Below are 12,500 nucleotides of genomic sequence, written 5' to 3'. Positions count from 1 at the left end.
TTTTTGGATAAAAAAACGTTCCCGTTTTAAGCGCAATATTATGTCACGAAAAGATGCTCGACTATGCATATAATTGGCAGCTTTGGAAAGAAAAAACTCTGACGTTTTCAAAACTGCAAAGATATTATCTGTGAGTGCCCCAGAAATGATGCTACAGGCGAAACCAAGATGTAACCTCAAACAGGAAATGAGCTGAATTTCTGAAGCTCTGTTTTACTATCGTCTCCTTATATGGCTGTGAATGTGCTGTGAACGAGCTTATGGTCTCTGCCGTTCGTCCAAGATGTCTGCAGCATTGTGACGTATTTGTAGGCATATAATTGGAAGATTGGCCATAAGAGACTACATTTGCCAGGGGTCCGTCCGGTGTCCTTTGTCTAAGTTGGTGCGTAATTCCCAGTGGCAATCATTTTACCATGCGATAACAGAGGGAGAAGCACACTTCCAGGAACGATACATAATTGAAGAGATATGTGAAAAACACCTTGAGGATTGGTTCCAAACAACGTTTGCCATGTTTCAGTCGGTATTATGGAGTTAATTTGGAAAAAAGTTTGGCGTTTGGATAACTGAATTTTTTTTTTTTTTGGTAGCCAAACGTGACGCACCAAACGGACCGATTTCTCCTGCACAAATAATCTTTCAGGAAACACTGAACATTTGCTATCTAACTGAGAGTCTCCTCATTGAAAACATCCGAAGTTCTTCAAAGGTAAATGATTTATTGAATGTTTTTGCTGGTTTTTGTGAAAATGTTGCCTGGTGATGCTAACGCTAAATGCTAACGCTAAATGCTAACGCTAAATGCTAAATGCTAACGCTAAATGCTAACGCTAAATGCTAAATGCTAACGCTAAATGCTAAATGCTAACGCTAAATGCTAACGCTAAATGCTAAATGCTAACGCTAAATGCTAAATGCTAACGCTAAATGCTAACGCTAAATGCTAAATGCTAACGCTAAATGCTAATGCTAAATGCTAACGCTAAATGCTAAATGCTAGTTTTGCTATGGTAGAGAAGCATATTTTTGAAAATCTGAGATGACAGTGTTGTTAACAAAAGGCTAAGCATGAGAGCTAGCATATTGATATCATTTCATTCGCGATTTTCATGAATAGTTAACGTTGCGTTATGGTAATGGGCTTGAGGCTGTAGTCATGATCCCGGATCCGGGTTGGCTCGACGCAAGAAGTTAACTTGTAAATAATGATCTTGTTGTGAGTTTATTTTCCTGTAATAATGAAGACAAATGAGCTAAAGTGAAGATGTTGTCGACGATATGATATGGCCGTTATTTGAACTGGTTAACCAGCTAACTTAACATCAGCTACAGTAGCTAGCTAACAAGCTAAAAAACAGATCCGAAACATTGTTAAAAAGTAGTTTTACAGACCTCCTGAGTGGCGCAGTGGTCTAAGTCACTGCATCGCAGTGCTAGCTGTGCCACTAGAGATTCTGGGTTCAAGTCCAGGCTCTGTTGCAGCCAGCCGTGACCGGGAGGCCCATTGGGCAGCGCACCATTGGCCCAGTGTCGTCCAGGGATGGGGAGGGTTTGACCGGCAGGGATGTTCTTGTCTCATCGCGCACTAGTGACTCCTGTGGCGGGCCGGGAGCAGTGCACGCTGACATGGTCGCCAGGTGTACGGTGTTTCCACCGACACATTGGTGCGGCTGGCTTCCGGGTTAAGTGGCCATTGTGTCAAGAAGCAGTTTGGCTTGGTTGTGTTGTGTTTCGGAGGACGCATGGCTCTTGACTTATGCCTCTCCTAAGCCCGTACGGGAGCTGCAGCGATGAGACAAGACTGTAACTACCAACTGGATACCACGAAATTGTGGAGAAAAAGCTTTTTTTTTTTATATTTAAAATATCATATAATTGCTTTTAGTTGCCTGGTTTGCTAGACTGACATATACTAAATTCCTTTTGAAAAAGAGTGGATTTATTGGTGTTAAAATACACTAGTTTTGCTATTTTGAACCACCAGTCTGCTGATGACATGACATGTATGTGTTCATACTTTTACATAACGACAACGACAAGTTTGATGTCGGACGACAATAGAATGCTCACGATGTCACCGCGACAACTGTCCATAGAAGTAGTATAAACCATCTTTTAGAATGCTCACGATGTCACCGCGACAACTGTCCATAGAAGTAGTATAAACCATCCTTTAGAATGTTCACGATGTCACCGCGACAACTGTCCATAGAAGTAGTATAAACCATCCTTTAGAATGCTCACGATGTCACCGCGACAACTGTCCATAGAAGTACTATAAACCATCCTTTTAGTCTGGAAATCTTTGGTTGTTTAGTACATGACCTCACATGTGAATCCTTAACGAGATGGGTGGGGCTAAGACTGAATGGGCTCTCCAGTAGGCTAACCAAACAAATTCAAGGGGCATTTTCTCAAAAGTGAGGTTAAAAGTTGATCAACTTTCAAAGCAGAATCACTTTCCTATTTTTCCTCAACTGTAGTGATTGATATACCCTTTTCTAGCTCTGAGTCTCTACTTTTATCCAACCTAAAAATAAACAATAAAAAATCTAATGTATTACATGAGACCAAATCGATGCGGTCGGTCACAAATAGCTATGGATGCAAGGACTGACCATCCATGAGATCGAAATTATAGTTTCAATCATGTTTGTCTACATACTCATCTCATATGTATATACTGTACTCGATACCATCTACTGTATGCTGCTCTGTACCATCACTCATTCATATATCCTTATGTACATATTCCTTATCCCCTTACACTGTGTATAAGACAGTAGTTTTGGAATTGTTAGTTAGATTACTTGTTGGTTATCACTGCATTGTCGGAACTAGAAGCACAAGCATTTCGCTACACTCGCATTAACATCTGCTAACCATGTGTATGTGACAAATAACATTTGATTTGATGTTTGGAGGCTATGTAAATTTTTGTTTAAAACTTCATTGTTCATCAACAAAGAATAAAATAAAAGCTTATATTTTGGGTTCTGATGGGGTTAGAAAACTTAAATAAGCTCACAAGGCATTTAGAAGTCCCCTCTAATGGATTAGCCGTAAAGTCTTGGTTGTAATGGTTAACCATTAGCTTGCTGTCACTATGTTAGGTCTACTAACCATTAGCTTGGTGTCACTATGTTAGGTCTGCTAACCATTAGCTTACTGTCACTCTGTTAGGTCTGCTAACCATTAGCTTACTGTCACTCTGTTAGGTCTGCTAACCTTTAGCTTGCTGTCACTATGTTAGGTATGCTAACCATTAGCTTACTGTCACTCTGTTAGGTCTGCTAACCATTAGCTTACTGTCACTCTGTTAGGTCTGCTAACCATTAGCTTACTGTCACTCTGTTATGGTCTGCTAACCACTAGCTTACTGTAACTGTGTTAGGACTGCTAACCATTAGCTTGGTGTCACTATGTTAGGTCTGCTAACCATTAGCTTGGTGTCACTATGTTAGGTCTGCTAACCATTAGCTTACTGTCACTGTGTTAGGTCTGCTAACCATAGGCTTACTGTCACTGTGTTAGGTATGCTAACCATTAGCTTACTGTCACTGTGTTAGGTCTGCTAACCATTAGCTTACTGTCACTGTGTTAGGTCTGCTAACCATTAGCTTGGTGTCACTCTGTTAGGTCTGCTAACCATTAGCTTGGTGTCACTATGTTAGGTCTGCTAACCATTAGCTTGGTGTCACTCTGTTAGGACTGCTAACCATAGGCTTACTGTCACTGTGTTAGGTCTGCTAACCATTAGCTTGGTGTCACTCTGTTAGGTCTGCTAACCATTAGCTTGCTGTCACTATGTTAGGTCTGCTAACCATTAGCTTGGTGTCACTATGTTAGGTCTGCTAACCATTAGCTTGGTGTCACTCTGTTAGGTCTGCTAACCATAGGCTTACTGTCACTGTGTTAGGTCTGCTAACCATTAGCTTGGTGTCACTATGTTAGGTCTGCTAACCATTAGCTTACTGTCATTCCGTTAGGTCTGCTAACCATAGGCTTACTGTCACTGTGTTAGGTCTACTAACCACTAGCTTGCTGTCACTGTGTTAGGTCTACTAACCACTAGCTACTGTCACTATGTTAGGTCTACTAACCACAGGCTTACTCTCACTATGTTTGGTCTACTAACCACTAGCTACTGTCACTATGTTAGGGCTACAAACCACAGGCTTACTCTCACTATGTTTGGTCTACTTGTGCACTTTTAGAGAAGTGGAATATAATATGATATAATATATAATATATTTATTGTAATAATATATTACATAATGTATGCCATTTCTCACAGGATTGAGTTTAAAAGTCTTGACATCCTCAGTTAAATCCAATCAGAACCACACACACTCACACACACACACACACACACACACACACACACACACACACACACACACACACACACTCTACCCCCCAACCATTAGTTTGTTCCCTGGGCCAAAACAAAGAGAGAGAACACTGTTCCATTGACGTCAGAGTTAGCTCGACCACAGTCTTGGGCAGTGTGTGTGTGTGTGTGTGTGTGTGTGTGTGTGTGTGTGTGTGTGTGTGTGTGTGTGTGTGTGTGTGTGTGTGTGTGTGTGTGTCTGTGTGTCTGTGTGTGTGTGTGTGCAACCACATGCTTGGGAGTGTATGTGTGTGTGTGTGTGTGTGTGTGTGTGTGTGTGTGTGGTTTTAACTAAGGAATACCCATGGCCATTACAGGGATGTGGGGAGAGAAGAAGAAGAATCCACAACAAAGCATCCTGCTGAAGAGAAACAATAGAAAAAATACTATAATACTATATATATATATATATATATACTGTTACTATATATACTGTTACTATCAATACTGTTACTGTCAATACTGTTACTATCAATACTGTTACTATCAATACTGTTACTATCAATACTGTTTCTACCAATACTGTTACTATCAATACTGTTACTATCAATATTGTTATTATCTATACTATTACTATCAATACTGTTACTATCAATACTGTTACTATCAATACTGTTACTATCAATACTGTTACTATCAATACTGTTACTATCAATACTGTTACTATCAATACTGTTACTATCAATACTGTTACTATCAATACTGCTACTATCAATACTATTACTATCAATACTGCTACCATCAATGATGTATATATACTGTTACTATCAATACTGCTACCATCAATGATGTATATATACTGTTACTATCAATACTGCTACCATCAATGATGTATATATACTGTTACTATCAATACTGCTACCATCAATGATGTATATATACTGTTACTATATATACTGTTACTATCAATACTGCTACTTTAAATACTTCTAATATTGATATTATTTTGTTGGAGTTTGGACAAGGAGTTTGTCCAGTTGAAAACTATGAACTGACAAGCACAGGATAAACTACACCTTTGAAATACCCAGGACAAATTCATGCCAGCCCAATAGACAAGAACGAGGACGTATCGCAGGTGGAGAGGGCATAATATTTGTCTGGTTCCTGCAGGTGTAGAGAGGGGTGAGAGAAGGAGGAATGTGGTGTCTTTATCTCGCTAATCTCTATTGGCATTCAGGTGAGCAATTACGGACTTACTTGTCCGTCACAGAATTCGGTCCTCTATCCTCTCCGGTCCGTCAAACAATACCTTCCCCTGTCCCCCACCTTTCACACCTGTAGAACATCGTTCATGTCTCTCACCGTCCTGACCATTTGGCTCACCTGTGTAGAGAACGTAATAAGACAAGATAGTTCACAGTAGTCCTATATGTGTCCTCCATCCTCTGATTGTGGAGTCACTGATTGTTACTCACTCATCACCCCCCGCAAAAACGTCAATCTTGTTCGGATCCAAAAGAGAATTCATGCTCACTAATGAACGTTGGTGCTGATGTACGAACATCGTATGTTTTCATCTGGCTCACCTGTGGACAGAGAATGAATATGTTGTAGTAATACGGTCTAACCATCAAGACGTTCAACTCCAGCTACTCTTTCATGTCTCCTATTCCCTCGCTAAAAGATCTCTGACCTCTGACAACCTACCATCAAGACGTTCAACTCCAGCTACTCTTTCATGTCTCCTATTCCCTCGCTAAAAGATCTCTGACCTCTGACAACCTACCATCAAGACGGTCAACTCCAGATACTCTTTCATATCTCCTATTCCCTCGCTAAAAGATCTCCGACAACCTACCATCAAGACGGTCAACTCCAGCTACTCTTTCATATATCCTATTCCCTCGCTAAAAGATCTCTGACAACCTACCATCAAGACGGTCAACTCCAGCTACTCTTTCATATCTCCTATTCCCTCGCTAAAAGATCTCTGACCTCTGGTCTCTGACAACCTACCATCAAGACGGTCAACTCCAGATACTCTTTCATATCTCCTATTCCCTCGCTAAAATATCTCTGACCTCTGGTCTCTGACAACCTACCATCAAGACGGTCAACTCCAGCTACTCTTTCATGTCTCCTATTCCCTCGCTAAAAGATCTCTGACCTCTGACCTCTGACAACCTATGCGTCTGCTGTTCTCATCATCCTCCAACCTGTTCAGTTGATGAACCATTGTGGTAAGACTCTAAATGTGATTTAGTTTGAGACAACATGCTAGTTAACGAGGTGTCGTGGTGTAGATTAAATTAGATTACCTGTAAGTAGTAATGTGTGTAATATAGTCATTCAAGAGAGAGATGCCTCTGGGTGGAGTCCAGGACAGAAGTTATGTTGTTGTGATGTTGTGATGTCTGAACTCCTCTGGGTGGAGTCCAGGACAGATGTTGTGATGTTGTGATGTCTGAACTCCTCTGTGTTGGGTTCAGGACAGATGTTGTGATAACTGACCTCCTCTGGATCTGAATCTCTTTATGCTACACAACCACCATCATCACCTAGAGAGCCGCTTCAACAGTGTGTGTGTGTGTGTGTTTTTTTGCGTTCCCTAACCCTCGCCAGACAGATATGACTTCATTGGGTGTGATGATTCAGAAGACACAATCATCACCGGCTGCAACTGTGAGGCGACCGCAAGACGATCCCGAACGCTGTAGCGTCTGACCGCAGGGCAATATATCTGCTCTGATGAAGATTTCTCTAAGACTGTGGTCATGCATGCTACTTTTTTCTCTCTCTCTCTCTCTGTGTCTCTTTCTCTCTCTCTCTCTCTTTCTTTCTCTCTCTCTCTATCTCTCATTTTCTCTCTCTTTATATCTCTCTCTGTCTCTCTTTCTCTCTCTCCTTTTCTCTCTCTTTATATCTCTCTCTGTCTCTCTTTCTCTCTCTCCTTTTCTCTCTCTTTATTTCACTTTCTCTATCTATCTTTCTCTTTCTCTTTCTCTCTCTCTCTGTATCTCTCTCGCTGTCTCTCTCTCTCTCTGTCTCTCTCTCTGGATCTCTCCCTCGCTGTCTCTCTCTCTCTCTCGCTCTCTCTCAGGGCGTAACCCTTCTCAGGTCTCCATGACACCCTCAGGGACCTTTTAGCTTGTAATTGATGATGTCATCAGGCTGGGACATCCGGGCGCCAACTTATAACGCCACACCCCTGTGCCTCCCTGTCTTACACAGTGGTGACTGATTCTCTACAGGTCGTGTTCTTTTAAGGCGCCTTGTCTCGTAAAAATATAACTCTGCCCCTCGTCTATTTCTCTTAGCCTTGTTTCTTTCCAAAAATATAACTCTGCCCCTCGTCTATTTCTCTTAGCCTTGTTTCTTTCCAAAATTATAACTTTGTCCGACTGCATCAGTTGATGGAGACACATGTATTTGTGTGTGTGTGTGTATATGTGTGTGTGCTTTAGCTTGTGTGTGTGTGTATGTGTATGTGTGTATGTGTGTGTGTGTGTGTGTGTGTGTGTGTGTGCTTTAGCTTGTGTGTGTGTTTTAGCGTGTTTTAGCATGTTTTAGTGTGTTATAGCATGTTTTAGCATGTTTTAGCGTGTTCTAGTGTGTTTTAGCATGTTTTAGCATGTTTTAGCATGTTTTAGTGTGTTTTAGCATGTTTTAGTGTCTTTTAGCATGTTTTAGTGTGTTTTAGCATGTTTTAGCATGTTTTAGCATGTTTTAGTCCATTTTAGAGAGTGTGTTTTACAGCGTAGCATCCTAGCATCCCTTAAGGCACGTTGTTAGTGAACAACATTTAAAGACCTGGGTAATCAATCCCAGTTAACATATTTAAAGACCTTGTTAATCAATCTCAGATAACAGATTTAAAGACCTGGGTAATCAACCCCAGATAACAGATTTAAAGACCTGGGTAATCAACCCCAGATAACAGATTTAAAGACCTGGGTAATCAACCCCAGATAACAGATTTAAAGACCTGGGTAATCAACCCCAGATAACAGATTTAAAGACCTGGGTAATCAACCCCAGATAACAGATTTAAAGACCTGGGATAACAGATTTAAAGACCTGGGTAATCAACCCCAGATAACAGATTTAAAGACCTGGGTAATCAACCCCAGATAACAGATTTAAAGACCTGGGTAATCAACCCCAGATAACAGATTTAAAGACCTGGGATAACAGATTTAAAGACCTGGGTAATCAACCCCAGATAACAGATTTAAAGACCTGGGTAATCAACCCCAGATAACAGACTTAAAGACCTGGGTAATCAACCCCAGATAACAGATTTAAAGACCTGGGATAACAGATTTAAAGACCTGGGTAATCAACCCTAGATAACAGACTTAAAGACCTGGGTAATCAACCCCAGATAACAGATTTAAAGACCTGGATAACCAATCTCAGCAGATATCAGATCACATCAGGGTCAGACCGCTCAACATCTGTAACATACCCTTTGGACTGTGTGTGTGTGTGTGTGTGTGTGTGTGTGTGTGTGTGTGTGTGTGTGTGTGTGTGTGTGTGTGTGTCACAACCTTGGATGATTTTTAGAAGCGTGAAATGTTCCAGGAATCATGGCCAGCACGTATCAAGAGTCTCAGAGTAGGAGTTCAGATCTAGGATCAGTTTGGCCTTTAAGATCGTAATGAATCAGATTACATGGAGAGGAGGGACCTGATCCTAGATCATAATGAATATGACTACCTGGACAGAGGAGGACCTGATCCTAGATCATAATGAATCAGATGACATGGAGAGGAGGACCTGATCCTAGATCATAATGAATATGACTACCTGGACAGAGGGGGACCTGATCCTAGATCATAATGAATATGACTACCTGGACAGAGGGGGACCTGATCCTAGATCATAATGAATCAGATGACATGGAGAGGAGGGACCTGATCCTAGATCATAATGAATCAGATTACATGGAGAGGAGGGACCTGATCCTAGATCATAATGAATTAGATTACATGGAGAGGAGGGACCTGATCCTAGATCATAATGAATCAGATTACATGGAGATGAGGGACCTGATCCTAGATCATAATGAATATGACTACCTGGACAGAGGAGGGACCTGATCCTAGATCATAATGAAGAGCGTCTGCTAAATGACTTAAATGTAATGTAAATGTAAATGAGAGGAGGGACCTGATCCTAGATCATAATGAATATGACTACCTGGACAGAGGAGGGACCTGATCCTAGATCATAATGAATATGACTACCTGGACAGAGGAGGGACCTGATCCTAGATCATAATGAATCAGATGACATGGAGAGGAGGGACCTGATCCTAGATCATAATGAATCAGATTACATGGAGAGGGGGACCTGATCCTAGATCATAATGAATCAGATTACATGGAGAGGGGGGACCTGATCCTAGATCATAATGAATCAGATGACATGGAGAGGGGGGACCTGATCCTAGATCATAATGAATTCATAAAGAGTAGGAGTGCTGATCTAGGATCAGTTTGGCCTTTTAGATCATAATGAATTAGATTATATGGACACCTGATCCTAGATCATAATGAATCAGATTATATGGACACCTGATCCTAGATCATAATGAATCAGATTATATGGACACCTGATCCTAGATCATAATGAATCAGATTATATGGACACCTGATCCTAGATCATAATGAATTAGATTATATGGACACCTGATCCTAGATCATAATGAATTAGATTATATGGACACCTGATCCTAGATCATAATGAATCAGATTATATGGACACCTGATCCTAGATCATAATGAATTAGATTATATGGACACCTGATCCTAGATCATAATGAATTAGATTATATGGACACCTGATCCTAGATCATAATGAATTAGATTATATGGACACCTGATCCTAGATCATAATGAATCAGATTATATGGACACCTGATCCTAGATCATAATGAATTAGATAATATGGACACCTGATCCTAGATCATAATGAATCAGATTATATGGACACCTGATCCTAGATCATAATGAATTAGATAATATGGACACCTGATCCTAGATCATAATGAATCAGATTATATGGACACCTGATCCTAGATCATAATGAATTAGATAATATGGACACCTGATCCTAGATCATAATGAATCAGATTATATGGACACCTGATCCTAGATCATAATGAATTAGATAATATGGACACCTGATCCTAGATCATAATGAATTAGATTATATGGACACCTGATCCTAGATCATAATGAATTAGATTATATGGACACCTGATCCTAGATCATAATGAATCAGATTATATGGACACCTGATCCTAGATCATAATGAATTAGATAATATGGACACCTGATCCTAGATCATAATGAATTAGATAATATGGACACCTGATCCTAGATCATAATGAATTAGATAATATGGACACCTGATCCTAGATCATAATGAATTAGATAATATGGACACCTGATCCTAGATCATAATGAATCAGATTATTAATGGACGGGAAGAGACCATATCCACAAAGCATCTCAGAAAATATCCTAGTAATCCTGTTAAAATCTGTTTTGAGACAACAACAATAAACATAATGAATCAGATCATTAATGGTTTCAGGATGAGATAAGACCCAAAGCATCCAAAAACAACCTCCCCGCTCAATAGGTTTCAGGATGATGATAAGACCCTGAGCAAAAAACAACCTCCCGCTCAGAGTAGGTTTCAGGATGATGATAAGACACTGAGCAGCCAAAAACAACCTCCCGCTCAGAGTAGGTTTCAGGATGATGATAAGACCCTGAGCAGCCAAAAACAACCTCCCCGCTCAGAGTAGGTTTCAGGATGATGATAAGACACTGAGCAGCCAAAAACAACCTCCCCGCTCAGAGTAGGTTTCAGGATGATGATAAGACCCTGAGCAGCCAAAAACAACCTCCCCGCTCAGAGTAGGTTTCAGGATGATGATAAGACACTGAGCAGCCAAAAACAACCTCCCGCTCAGAGTAGGTTTCAGGATGATGATAAGACACTGAGCAGCCAAAAACAACCTCCCGCTCAGAGTAGGTTTCAGGATGATGATAAGACCCTGAGCAGCCAAAAACAACCTCCCGCTCAGAGTAGGTTTCAGGATGATGATAAGACACTGAGCAGCCAAAAACAACCTCCCCGCTCAGAGTAGGTTTCAGGATGATGATAAGACACTGAGCAGCCAAAAACAACCTCCCCGCTCAGAGTAGGTTTCAGGATGATGATAAGACCCTGAGCAGCCAAAAACAACCTCCCCGCTCAGAGTAGGTTTCAGGATGATGATAAGACACTGAGCAGCCAAAAACAACCTCCCCGCTCAGAGTAGGTTTCAGGATGATGATAAGACACTGAGCAGCCAAAAACAACCTCCCCGCTCAGAGTAGGTTTCAGGATGATGATAAGACACTGAGCAGCCAAAAACAACCTCCCCGCTCAGAGTAGGTTTCAGGATGATGATAAGACACTGAACAGCCAAAAACAACCTCCCCGCTCAGAGTAGGTTTCAGGATGATGATAAGACACTGAGCAGCCAAAAACAACCTCCCCGCTCAGAGTAGGTTTCAGGATGATGATAAGACACTGAGCAGCCAAAAACAACCTCCCGCTCAGACTAGGTTTCAGGATGATGATAAGACACTGAACAGCCAAAAACAACCTCCCGCTCAGAGTAGGTTTCAGGATGATGATAAGACACTGAGCAGCCAAAAACAACCTCCCGCTCAGACTAGGTTTCAGGATGATGATAAGACACTGAGCAGCCAAAAACAACCTCCCCGCTCAGAGTAGGTTTCAGGATGATGATAAGACACTGAGCAGCCAAAAACAACCTCCCGCTCAGAGTAGGTTTCAGGATGATGATAAGACACTGAGCAGCCAAAAACAACCTCCCGCTCAGAGTAGGTTTCAGGATGATGATAAGACACTGAGCAGCCAAAAACAACCTCCCCGCTCAGAGTAGGTTTCAGGATGATGATAAGACACTGAGCAGCCAAAAACAACCTCCCCGCTCAGAGTAGGTTTCAGGATGATGATAAGACACTGAGCAGCCAAAAACAACCTCCCCGCTCAGAGTAGGTTTCAGGATGATGATAAGACACTGAGCAGCCAAACTCTGAGACAGGAGTAAAATCAACTCAAAAAACCCTCC

This window comes from Oncorhynchus nerka, linkage group LG12, assembly GCF_034236695.1.
Source record: "Oncorhynchus nerka isolate Pitt River linkage group LG12, Oner_Uvic_2.0, whole genome shotgun sequence".
Taxonomy (NCBI): domain Eukaryota; kingdom Metazoa; phylum Chordata; class Actinopteri; order Salmoniformes; family Salmonidae; genus Oncorhynchus; species Oncorhynchus nerka.
Note: the sequence above shows the minus strand (reverse complement) of the source record.